General features: G+C 46.1%; 1 long non-coding RNA gene across 1 annotated transcript in view; it reads left to right on the top strand.

Moving 5' to 3' along the window:
- LOC148134979 (uncharacterized) overlaps positions 1 to 11,418 on the top strand; it is a 35,497-nt gene extending 24,079 nt beyond the window's left edge. The window contains exons 2-3 of the long non-coding RNA XR_015755461.1: positions 9,474 to 9,560; positions 11,245 to 11,418. This is a non-coding gene — a long non-coding RNA (uncharacterized LOC148134979). The remainder of the gene's footprint in view (positions 1 to 9,473; positions 9,561 to 11,244) is intronic.
- The last annotated feature ends 1,075 nt before the right edge of the window (positions 11,419 to 12,493 follow it).

The following is a 12,493-nucleotide window of genomic DNA, read 5'->3' as shown; positions in this document are numbered from 1 at the left end:
AGGGATGACCACACTGTTAGGACTTTCGTATTGAGGGACTACCGCACCGTCAGGAGTGTCGTACTGAGGGAGGGCCACACCTTTAGCAGTTTATTTCTGTGGGAGGGCTGCATTTTTAGGTGTTTAGTTCTGAGGGAGAGCCGCATTGTCAGGAGTTTAGTACTGAGGGAGGGCCGCAATGTAAATATTTTATTTCTGAGGAGGACCGTACTGTCAGGAGTGTAGTACTGAGGGATCGCCACACTGTTAGCAGTTTATTTCTGAGGCAGGGCCGCATTGTCAGCGGTTTAGTACTGAGGGAGGTTCCGCACTGTCAGGAGTTTAGTTCTGAGGGAGGGCCGCAATGTAAGTATTTTATTTCTGAGGGAGGACCGTACTGTCAGGAGTTTCGTACTGAGGGTGGGCAGCTCTGTCAGGAGTTTAGTTCTGAGGGAGAGCCACACTGGCATGGGTTTAGTTCTGAGTGAGGGCCGCACTGTCAGGAGTTTAGTTCTGAGTGAGGGCCGCACTGTCAGGAGTTTAGTTCTGAGGGAGGGCCGCACTGTCAGGTGTTTAGTTCTGAGAGAGGGACGCAATGTCAGGATTTTAGTTCTGAGGGAGGGACGCAATGTCAGGAGTGTAGTACTGAGGGAGGGCCACACTGTTAGCAGTTTAGTTCTGAGGGAGGACCACACTGTCAGGAGTTTAGTATTGAGAGAGAGCCGCTGTGTCAGGAGTTTCGTATTGAGGGAGGACCGCATCATCAGGAGTGTTGTACTGAGGGAGGGCCACAGTGTTAGCAGTTTATTTCTGAGGGAGGGCCGCATTGTCAGGAATTTACTACTGAGGGAGGTTCCGCACTGTCAGGAGTTTAGTTCTGAGGGAGGGCCGCAATGTAAGTATTTTATTTCTGAGGGAGGACCGTACTGTCAGGAGTTTCGTACTGAGGGTGGGCAGCTCTGTCAGGAGTTTAGTTCTGAGGGAGAGCCGAACTGGCATGGGTTTAGTTCTGAGGGAGGGCCGCACTGTCAGGAGTTTAGTTCTGAGGGTGGACCACACTGTCAGGAGTTTAGTTCTGAGGGAGGGCCGCACTGTCAGGAATTTAGTTCTGAGGGAGGGACGCAATGTCAGGAGTTTTGTTCTGAGGGAGTGCCGCACTGTCAGCAGTTTAGTTCTGAGCGAGGGCCGCTCCGTCAGGAGTTTAGTTCTGAGGGAGAGCCGCACTGTCAGGAGTTTTGTTCTGAGGGAGGGCCGCACTGTCAGGAATTTAGTTCTGAGGGAGGGCCGCACTGTCAGCAGTTTAGTTCTGAGGGAGAGCCGCACTGTCAGGAGTTTTGTTCTGAGGGAGGGCCGCACTGTCAGGAATTTAGTTCTGAGGGAGGGCCGCACTGTCAGCAGTTTAGTTCTGAGGGAGGGCCGCACTGTCAGGTGTTTAGTTCTGAGCGTGGGCCGCTCCGTCTGGAGTTTAGTTCTGAGGGAGTGCCGCACTGTCAGGAGTTTAGTTCTGAGGGAGGGCCGCACTTTCAGGAGTTTAGTTCTGAGGGAGGGCCGCTATGTCAGGAGTTTAATTCTGAGGCAGTGCCGCACTGTCAGGTGTTTCATATTGACGGAGGACTGCACTGTCAGGAGTGTAGTACTGAGGGAGGGCCCCTCTGTTTGCAGTTTAGTTCTGAGTAATGGCAACACTTTCAGGAGTTTAATACTGAGGGAGGGCCGCAATGTCAGGAGTTTAGTTCTGAGGGAGGGCCGCAATGTCAGGAGTTTAGTTATGCGGGAGAGCCGCACAGTCAGGTGTTTAGTACTGTGGGAGGGCCGCACTGACAGGAGTTTTGTTCTGAGGGATGGCCGCTCTGTCAGGAGTTTAGTACTGAGGAAGGGGAACACTGTTTGCAGTTTAGTTCTGAGTGAGGGCCACACTGTCAGGAGTTTAGTTCTGAGGGAGAGCCGCACAGTCAGGAGTTTAGTTCTGAGGGATGGCCGCTCTGTCTGGAGTTTAGTTCTGAGGGAGAGCCGCACTGTCAGGTGTTTAGTTCTGAGGGAGAGCCGCACTGTCAGATGTTTAGTACTGAAGGAGGGCCGCACTGTAGGAGTTTAGTTCTGAGGCAGGCCTGCACTTTCAGGTTTTTAGTACTGAGGGAGGGCCGCACTGTCAGGATTTTAGTTCTGAGGGAGGACCGCACCGTCAGGAGTTTCGTAATGAGGGAGGACCGCACCGTCAGGAGTGTAGTACTGAGGGAGGGCCACACTGTTAGCAGTTTTGTTCAGAAGGAGTGCCACACTGTCAAGAGTTTAGTTCTGAGGGAGGACCACACTGTCAGGAGTTTAGTACTGAGGGAGGGCCGCACCGTCAGGAGTTTCGTATTGAGGGAGTACCGCACCGTCAGGAGTGTAGTACTGAGGGAGGGCCACACTGTTAGCAGTTTATTTCTGAGGGAGGGCCGCATTGTCAGGAGTTTAGTTCTGAGTGAGGGCCGCACTGTCAGGAGTTTAGTACTGAGGGAGGGCCGCACTGTCAGGAGTTTAGTTCTGAGGGATAGCTGCACTGTCAGGAGTTTAGTTCTGATGGAGGGCCGCTTTGTCAGGAGTTTAGTTCTGTGGGAGAGTTGCACTGTCAGGTGTTTAGTTCTAAGGGAGGACCACACTGTCAGGAGTGTAGTACTGAGGGAGAGCCGCACAGTCAGCAGTTTAGTTCTGAGGGAGGGACGCACTGTCAGGATTTTAGTTCTGAGGGAGGGCCGCTGTGTCAGGAATTTAATTCTGAGGGAGGGCCGCACTGTCAGGATTTTAGTTCTGAGGGAGTACCGCACTGTCAGGATTTTAGTTCTGAGGGTGGGCCGTTCTGTCTGGAGTTTAGTTCTGAGGGAGAGCCGCACTGTCAGGGCTTTAGTTCTGAGGGAGGGCCGCATCGTCAGGAGTTTAGTTCTGAGGGAGGGCCACACTGTCAGGAGTTTAGTTCTGAGGGAGGGCTGCACTGTCAGGAGTTTTGTTATGAGGGAGGGTCACACTGTCAGAGGATGAATGTTGTCGGAGCTCCGCACTGTCAGAGGGTCAGTACTGAGGGAGTGCTGCACTGTCAGAGGGTCAGTACTGAGGGAATGCTGCACTGTAAGTGGGTCAGTATTTAGGGAGTGCCGCATTGTCAGAGGCGCAGTAATGAGGGATTGCCTCACTGTTGGAGAGTCAGTACTGAGGGAGCGCTGCACTGTCAGAGGGTCTGGACTGAATGTGCACTCCATTTTCAGAGGATCAGTACTGAATGAGTGTTGCACTGTCAGTGGGTCAGTACTGAATGAGCACTACTGTTTGAATTAGTCAGTACTGAGAGAGTGTCAGTAATGAGGGAGTGCCTCACTGTTGGAGAGTCAGTCCTGCTGGAGCGCTGCACTGTCAGAGGTTACGACTGACAGAATGCACCAATGCCAGAGGGTCAGCAGCAATGTCAGACAGTCAGTACTGAGGGAGTGCTGTGGTCTAAGAGGATTATCTAGAATTACAGAACATAGAATAGTACAGAACAGAACAGGCCCTTCAGCTTATGACGTTGTGCCAAGGATTAGAACATAGAACATTACAGCGCAGTATAGGCCCTTCGGCCCTTGATGTTGTGCCGACCTGTCATACCAATCTGAAGCCCATCTAACATACACTATTCCATGTATGTCCATATGCTTGTCCAATGATGACTTAAATGTTCTCAAAGTTGGCGAATCTACTATCGTTGCAGACAAAGCATTCCATACCCTTACTACTCAATGAGTAAAGAAACTACCTCTGACATCTGTCCTATATCTATCACCCCTCAACTTAAAGCTATGCCCCCTCGTGCTTGCCGTCACCATACTTGGAAAAAGGCTCTCTAATCGTCTGATTATCTTATATGTCTTTATTAAGTCACCGCTCAACCTTCTTCTTTCTAACAAAAACAGCCTCAAGTCCCTCAGACTTTGCTCGTAAGACCTTCCCTCCATACCAGGCAACATCCTAGTAAATCTCCTCTGCACCCTTTCTAAAGCTTCCACATCCTTCTTATAATTCGGTGACCAGAACTGTACACAATACTCCAAATGTGGCCGCACCAGAGTTTTGTACAGCTGTAGCATAACCTCATGGTTCCAGAACTTGATCCCTCTATTAATAAAAGCTAAAACACTGTATGACTTCTTCACAACCCTGTCAACCTGGGTGGCAACTTTTAAGGATCTGTGTACCTGGACACCGAGATCTCTCTGCTCTCTGCTACACGACCAAGAATCTGACCATTAACCTAGTACTTTGCATTCCGGTTCCCCTAACCAAAGTGAATCACCTCACACTTGTCCGCATTAAACTCCATTTGCCAGCTCTCAGCCCAGCTCTGCAGCTTATCTATGTCTCTCTGTAACCTACAACATCCTTCGTCACTATCCACAACTCCACCGACCTTGGTGTTGTCTGCAAATTTACTAACCACTCTTCTACACCCTCATCCAGGCCATTTATAAAAATGATGAACACCAGTGGACACAACACCGACCCTTGCGGTACACTATTGGTAACTGGACTCCAGGATGAACATTTCCCATCAACCACCACTCTCTGTCTTCTTTCAGCAAGCCAATTACTGATCCAAACTGCTATATCTCCTCCGCATTTTGTACAATAGCCTACTGTGGGAACCTTATCGTACCCCTTGCTGAAATCCATATACACCACATCAACTGGTTTACTCTCATCTACCTGTTTGGTCACCTTCTCAAAGAACTCAATAAGGTTTGTGAGGCACGACCTACCCTTCACAAAACCGTGCTGACTATCCCTAATCAAATTATTCTTTTCTAGATGATTATAAATCCTATCTCTTTTAACCTTTTCCAACACTTTACCAACAACTGAAGTAAGCCTCACTGGTCTACAATTACCAGGATTGTCTCTACTCACCTTCTTGAACAGGGAACCACATTTCCCATCCTGCACTCTTCGGGCACTATTCCTGTAGACAATGATGGTGTAAAGATCAAGCCAAACGCTCGGCAATCTCCTCCCTGGCTTCCCAGAGAATCCTAGGATAAATCCCATCCGGCCCAGGGGACTTTCCTATTTTCACACTCTGCAGGATTTCTAATACCTCCTCCTTGTGAACCTCAATCCCACCTAGTCTTGTAGCTTGTATCTTAGTAATCTCCTCAACAACGTTATCGTTTTCTAGAGTGAATACTGATGAAAAATATTCATTTTGTGCTTCCCCTATCTCCTCTGACTCCACACACAATTTCCCACTACTGTCCTTGATTGTCCCTAATCTTACTCTCATCATTCTTTTATTCCTTAAATACCTATAGAAAACCTTTGGGTTTACCCTGATCCTATCCACCAACAACTTCTCATGTCTCCTCCTGGCTCTTCTGAGCTCTCTCTTTAGGTCTTTCCTGGCTACCTTGTCACCCTCAAGTGCCCTAACTGAGCCTTCACATCTCATCCTAACATAATTTGGAGATGCTGGTGTTGGACTGGGGTGTACAAAGTTAAAAATCACACAACACCAGGTTATAGTCCAACAGGTTTAATTGGAAGCACACTAGCTTTCGGAGCGACGCTCCTTCATCAGGTGATAGTGGAGGGCTCAATCCTAACACACAATTTACAGCAGAAATTTACAGTGTGATTTAACTGAAATTATAAATTAAAAAATTAATTGTCTGTTAAGCCTTTCATCTGTTAGAATACCATGATAGTTTCACTTCTTTCACGTGTAAATCACAAAACTTTTTTTAAAAGTTACATTCTCAGGTTAGCTGTTAATAATGGTGATAGCTAGACAATATGTTGAAGGTGTTAGCCCCCTGTGTTCTCTGTCTATGCCATGATGTTTAGATTGATTCTAATCTAAAAAGTGAGATAACAGAGTTTTATATAAATTCATGCAGTTTTTGAGCTCAGAGTTCTACATGAATGTATGCATGAAAAAAAAGGGTTTTGTGATTTACACATGAAAGAAGTGAAACTATCACTGTATTCAAACCTGTTGGACTATAACCTGGTGTTGTGTGATTTTTAACTTTGTACAGCCCAGTCCAACACCGGCATCTCCGAATCATGACTGTTTGGCTAATTTTGTATCCAGTTGGCAAGTTCTCCCTGAATCCCACGTGATCCAACTTTACAAATTAGTCTCCCATGCAGAACCTTGCCAAAGGCATTACTAAAGTCCAAATAAGCAATGTCTAACGCTCTGCCCTTATCGATCTTCTTGGTGACTACCTTAAAGAAATAATCATTTTGATGAGACACCCTCTCATAAAGTTATGCTGACTATCCCTAATCATCCCCTTCCTGATGAAGGGCTTATACCAGAAACATCGATTCTCCTGCTCCTCGAATGCTGCCTGTCCAGCTGCGCTTTTCCCGCACCTCACTCTTCAATTCGGACCTCCATAATCTGTAGTCCTCACCTTCTCCCAGTTGATTATCCCTAATCATTCTTTAACTCTTAAACCGCATATAAATCCTATCCTTCAGAAGCACCTCCAACAACTTACCCAGCACTGAGGTCAGGCTCCCAGGTTTACAGTTCCCAGGCTTCTCCGTAATAAAGGTACAACATTAGCCACTCTCCAGTCATCAGGCACCTCACCTGTGATTCTCAATTAAGCAAATATTTCTACAAGTGGCCCGCAATTTCCTCCCAGACAAAGCGTGCCCCTACTTTCACTTCAGTCACTTCTCCTGTTTTGTTACCCGAGAAAAGGTCATCTTCTGCTCCTTTTCTGACAGGAACATTTACACAATGATAAAGGAAATGTTCTAGAACTAATTTAACAAATTCTCCAGCCACCAAGCCTTTCACACTGTGGTAATCCTCATCAATGTTTGGAAAATTAAATTGCTTACTATTACAACCTCTTTATTCTGACATATATCTGAGATCTCTCTGTACATTTGTCCCTCTGATTATTGCAGCGTCTATCGTGCCATCCGACCAAGCTGATCCTTTTTATTTAAGTTTGAAAACACAATTACGTTCAAAAAAGCGCTCCTCCATGATTTAAAATAAATCTTTTTGTTTATTCATTTAGAACATGCATTGCCCAGAGTCAACCACATTGCTGTGGGTCTGGAGTCACATGTAGGCCAGACCAGGTCAGGATGGCAGATTCCTTCTCGAAAGGACATTAGTGAACCAGATGGTGTTTTTTCCCCCGAACATTCCACAATGAATTCATGGTCATCATTAGATTCTTCATTCCAGATTTTATTGAATACCAATGCCACCATCAGCCATGCTGGGATTCGAACCCTCATCCTCCCAACATTACACAGGTCTCCATATTACTCGGCTTAGCAAAAATACCATTAGAACATCACCTCACTATTTGGCAACAATTTTTTTTTAAAATAGTCCGTCCTTCTCTGTGAACAAATTGAGATAAATTACTGAGCCCGTCCATGTGTCGGCCTCTCCAAATAGTCAGTTAACAGAAATCTTGGGTTTGTATTTTCCATTTTTGTGATAAAAGAGCTAAAAATGAATCAAAAAAAATCTTACACCACAGACTTGTAATTTCTGAAGCTGGAGGGGGGTTAAAGAGATAAGGAGGGTTGTGAGGCTGGAGGAGGAATTACAGAGACAGGGAGGGAGCATTGTGGGAGAAAAGAGAAACTAACGGTGACATTTCACAGCTGCCCTCGGAGAGAGCTCACTCTCAGAACTACTACAGCTGGGGATCAGCTCTTATTACATAAATCATAGTCTGTTTAATTTTCATAAATCTACAATAGTGAATAAGGTGAGGGTTTCTTTTTAATGTGTCTTACAGTCTCTTGATTAAATTTTAAAATATAAAGCGTAGGTATTAAGTTATTCTGGAGTAGTGTTTTGTAGAGCAGTAAGACTGTGCCTTTTCCTGGGTCTGTAAAATTTTAAGGTGCAGAGATGGACATTCATAGATTGATGTGCTTTTCCTGTCAGATGTGGGCGAGTTTCAATGAACCTGATGATTATGTCTGCAGGAAGTGAGGTTGCAAATCCCATTGGATCGGTTGGAGCGGGGCAGTTAAAGGCGGTTAGGAATTGACTGGGGGGGGGGGGTGGTCAGTGAGCATGATAGGTGGCAGTCTCAGGATGGTAGGATACTGTAGATACAGTCACGTGGATGGGTTACCTCTACGAAAGGTAGGAGGGGTAGGCAGGTAATGCAGCAGTCTCCCGTGGCTGTCTCCATCTCAAACAAGTATACTGGTTTGGAAAAGTTAGGGGGTGATAGACTCTCAAGTGACTGACGCACTGACAGCCAGGTTCCTGGTACTGAGACTGGCGCCAATGTAATGAGAGGTATATCAGGTTCCAGATGATCAATAATGATAGATGATTCTCTGGTATAGGGCACAGACTGCCGTTTGTGCAGCTGACAGTGGGACATCAGAATGGGGTGGGGCCTCCCTGGTGCCAGGGTCAAGGATGTCTCCGAGAGGGAGTAGAATCTTCTCAAAAAGGGAGAAAAACCAGTGGGATGTGGTTGTACGTTGGTACCAATGACATAGGAAGAGAAAGGATGAGGTCCTGATGAGAATAAGGCAGATTAGCCTGGAGGTTTAAAAGGTAGGTCCTCAAGGATAGTAATATCTGGATTAGTCCTGGTGCCTCATGCTAATGCAAGTAGGAATAGCAGGATGGAGCAGGTGAATGAGTGGCTGTGGACCTGGTGGAGCTGAGAAGGATTCACATTTTTGAATGATTGGAATCTCTTGTGGGGTAGAATCGACCTGCATAAGGAGGATGGATTGTACCTGCATTGGAAGGGAAGATTTTCTAGTACTACTTAGGAGGAATTGAACCAGTGAGGGAGTGGGAGTAAACCCAAAGAGATAGTGAGGAAAGAGGTAAGTCTGAGGCTGATACTGTTCAGAGGTCAGACTGTCAAGGCAGGCAAGGGCACGTCACAGAATGAGGTCACACTGCATTTATGTCAATGCAAGTGGCCTGACCGGGAAGGCAGATGAGCGCAGGGTATGGGTTTGAACGTGGGACTGGGATATTACAGCAGTTACAGGGGCATGAATAAGGGATGGATAAGACCAGTACCTCACTGTTCCTGGGTATAGATGCTATAGCAAGGACAGAACAGGGGAAGTGGCATCTTTGATGAGGGATAACATTACAGCTGGGCTTGAGGAGGACATTCCTGGTCCTACATCCAGGCAAGTTATTTGGGTGGGACTGAGAAAGAAGAAAGGGATGATCACCTCATTGGGATTGTATTATAGACCCCCACCCAGTAGTCAGCAGGGAATTGAGAAGTAAGTTTACCAGGAGATCTGTATCTGTTATCTGTAAGAATAAAATGGTTGCAATTAGAAGGGGTTTAACTTTACCAACATCACCTCTTAGTGCTGTAGTGTTAAGGGCTTGGATGGAAAGCTATTTGTTCAGTGTGTACGAGAACAATTCAGATTCAGTTTCTAGGATGTACCTACTAGAGCAAGAACAAAACTTGACCTTTTTCTTTATTCATCCACAGGATGAGGGTGTCACTGGCTGGGCCCAGAGGGCAGTTAACAGTCAACCACTTTGCGATGGGTCTGGAGTCCTATGTAGGCCAGACCAGGTAAGGATGGCAGATTCCTTCCCTAAAGGTTATTAGTGAACCAGATGGTGCTTTTTAACCAACAATCAACAATGGATTCATTGTCATCATTAAATTCTTAATTTCTGATTTTTTGTGAAATTCCAATTCCCCCACCTGCCGTGTTGGGATTCAAACCCAGGTCCCCAGATCGTTTCTGGGTCTCGGTATTAACTGTCTATTGATAATATCACGAGGCCATCACTGCCTCCTCTCTTGGGAAATAAGGCAGGGTGAGTGACTGAGGTATCAGTGGGGTAGCACGTCAGCACCAAAGATCCCACAGTATTGTGGCTCAGTGGTTAGTGCTGGTTTGATTCCAGCCATGGGTGACTCTCTGTATGGAGTTTGCACATTCTCCCCATGTCTGACGGAGTTTCCTTTCGGTGCTCTGGTTTCCTCCCATAGTCCAAAGATGTGAGTTTGGTGATTTAGCCATGGTACATTGTCCAGGGTGTCCAGACGCAGTAGATGAGGTGTTTAGATTTGCATGAAAATTTCTGCCTGGTTTTGAATAGATCTTTTGGGGCCTTGGACAGAGGTGATGGGTGATGTGTGGGCACAGGACTTACATCTCCTGTGGTGGCAAGGGAGGGCGCTGGTATGGAGGGTGGGTTTAAGGGATGGTTTGGACCTAACAAGGGAGTCGAAGAGGGAATGGTCTATGTGGAATACAGGTATGGGTGGGGAGGGAAATATATCCCTGATGCTGGGGTCTGACTGTAGGTAGGGAAATGGCAGTGGTTAATGCACTGTATCTGGAGATTAGTATGGAGGATATGCATTGGAGAGCATTGTTGATCACGTGGGAAGGAAATTGAATGGGAAGCCTTTCTGAGATGTTCTGGAGTGGAATTACTCCTCCTCAGTGCAGATCTGGAAAAAGTGGAGGAATTGGGTACAGGGCTATACTCGAGAGTAATCAGGAGAGCAAAAATAACATCCAGAAAATGGTTTAAGGTGAATCCAAAGAGATTCTGCAAATACATCACAGATAAAAGAATAACCAGGCAGATCAACAAGGCGGTCTATGGAACCACAGAAGCTGGGAGAGATATGATGCGAGTATTTCACATTTTGTTTTACTGGAGAATGAAATGGAAGCTAGAGAGTTTGGATAAATAAATAGTGATAACTTGATAAACGTCCATATTACAGAGAAGGTAGTACTGGATGTCTTAAATCGTATCAAGGTGGATAACTGAATGGGACCTGATCAGATGTATCTCAGACCTTTGTGGAAAGCTAGTGAGGAATGCTGGACCCCTCCTGAGATGTTTGTATCATCGATAGTCACAGGTGAAGTACTGGAAGATGGCTGCAATGATTTTAAAAAGGTGGTGAGGAAAGGTCGTGGAACAAGAGATCAGTGAGCCTTTTCATAGAGTTTCCTAGAGAACCGTTCCTAGAGTTATTTCATGTCCCCTTTTGCTCTCCTGATTTCCCTCGAGTATAGTCCTGTACTGAATTCCTCCACTTCTTCCATATCTGCACTCAGGACGAGCAATTCCACTCCAGAACATCCCAGTGGCAGGCAAGTTGTTGGAAGGGACTCTGAGGAATAGGATTTACATGTGTTTGGAAAGGCAAGGCATGATTAGGGACAATCAACACGGCTTTGTGCGTGGGAAATAGTGTCTCACTAACTTGATTGAATCTTTTGCAGAATGACAAAGATGATTGAAGGGAGACTGTGGACATTGTCAATATGGACTTCAGAAAGACATTCAACAAGGTTCCGCAAAGCAGACTGGTTACCAAGGTTAGATAACATGGAATGCACGGAGAAGTAGCCATTTGGATACAAAATTGGCTTGAAGGTAGGGGACAGAGGGCGGTGATGGAGGGTTGCTTTGTGGACTGGAAGCCTGTGAACAGCAGTGTGCTGCAAGGATCGATACTGGTCTTTTTACATAAATGATTTGGATGTGAATGAGGTATGGTCAGTGGGTTTACAGAAGACACCAAAATTGGAGGTGTAGTGGACAGCAAAGACGTTTACTGCAGTGTGGAAGGGGATCTTGATCAGATGGGGCAATGGGCTGAGGAATGGCAGACAGTATAATTTAGATACATGTGAGGTGCTGCAGTTTGGAAAGGCAAATCAGGGCAGGACGTATACACTGAATGGGAAGGTCCTGGAGAGCTTTGCTGGACAAAGAAACCTTGGAGTGCAGGTTCACAGTTCCCTGGAAGTAGAGTCCCAGCTAGGCAGAGTAGTGAAGGCAGCGTTTGGCACACTTTCCACTATTGGACAATGCATGAATACAGAAGTTGCGATGTCCTATTGTGATTGTATAGGACACTGATTTAAGGCTCTTCAGAATTCTGTTTTCCGTTCCAGTCTCCCTCTTCTAGGAATGATATTGTGAAACTGGAAACGTTCAGAAAAGGGCTTTGCCAGGTTTGGACGGTTTGAGCTACTGTGAAAGCCTAAACAGGCTGGGAATATTTTCCCTGGAGTGTTGGAGACTGAGAGGGGATCTTGTCAAGATTTATAAAACCATGATGGGCCTGAATAAGGTGAACAGTCAGGGTCATTTTCCCATGTGTGATGGGTTCAATACTAGAGGGCACAGCATAAGGTGTGAGGGAAAAGATTAAAAGGGGTCTTAGGGGCAACTTCTTCATGTCAAGGGTGGTGCTTGTATGGAATGAGCAGCCAGAGGAAGGGGAGGAGGCTTGTACAATTACAACATTTAAAAGGCATCTGATTGGATACATGAACAGGAAGGATTTCGAGGGATATGGGCCAGCTCCTGGCAAATGGGAATCCAGGATTCCTGGTTGGCATGAATGGGTTGGAGCATAGGGATGGTTTCTGTGTTGTACATCTCTATGACACGAATAAATTAAACCTAAAAGATTTCTCTTTTTTGGAGATGCAACATAATTTCATATAATTCTCCTTGAAG

The sequence above is a fragment of the Chiloscyllium plagiosum genome, unplaced genomic scaffold (genome assembly GCF_037043375.1).
Source record: "Chiloscyllium plagiosum isolate Xiang-an unplaced genomic scaffold, Cpla_swu_hap1 HiC_scaffold_51, whole genome shotgun sequence".
In the NCBI taxonomy this organism is placed as follows: domain Eukaryota; kingdom Metazoa; phylum Chordata; class Chondrichthyes; order Orectolobiformes; family Hemiscylliidae; genus Chiloscyllium; species Chiloscyllium plagiosum.
Note: the sequence above shows the minus strand (reverse complement) of the source record. Positions and strands in the feature narration are given on the sequence as shown.